Here is a 473-nt window from a genome sequence, read left to right as displayed (position 1 = left end):
GGATCAGGAAGAGGATGAGGATGAGGAAGTGGATAGGATGAGGACCAGAATGAGGATGAGGATGAGGATAGGAATGAGGATGAGGATGAGGATTAGGATTAGGATTAGGATTAGGATTAGGATTAGGATTAGGAGTAGGATTAGGGTTAGGATTTGGATTAGGATGAGGATGAGGCTGAGGATGAGGTTGAGATAGAGGATTAGGTTGAGAAGTAGGATGACGATTAGGATTTGGATTAGGATTAGGATTAGGTTTAGTATTAAGATTAGTATTAGGATTAGGATTTGTACTTGGATTAGGATTAGGATGAGGATGTGAATGAGGATGAGGATGAGGATGAGGATGACGGTGAGGATGAGGACGAGGATGAGGTTGAGGATGAGGATGAGGATGAGGATGACGATGAGGATGACGATGAGGATGAGGATGAGGATGAGGATGAGGATGAGCATGAGGATGAGCATGAGGATGA

The sequence above is a fragment of the Lupinus angustifolius genome, chromosome LG06 (genome assembly GCF_001865875.1).
Source record: "Lupinus angustifolius cultivar Tanjil chromosome LG06, LupAngTanjil_v1.0, whole genome shotgun sequence".
In the NCBI taxonomy this organism is placed as follows: domain Eukaryota; kingdom Viridiplantae; phylum Streptophyta; class Magnoliopsida; order Fabales; family Fabaceae; genus Lupinus; species Lupinus angustifolius.
Note: the sequence above shows the minus strand (reverse complement) of the source record.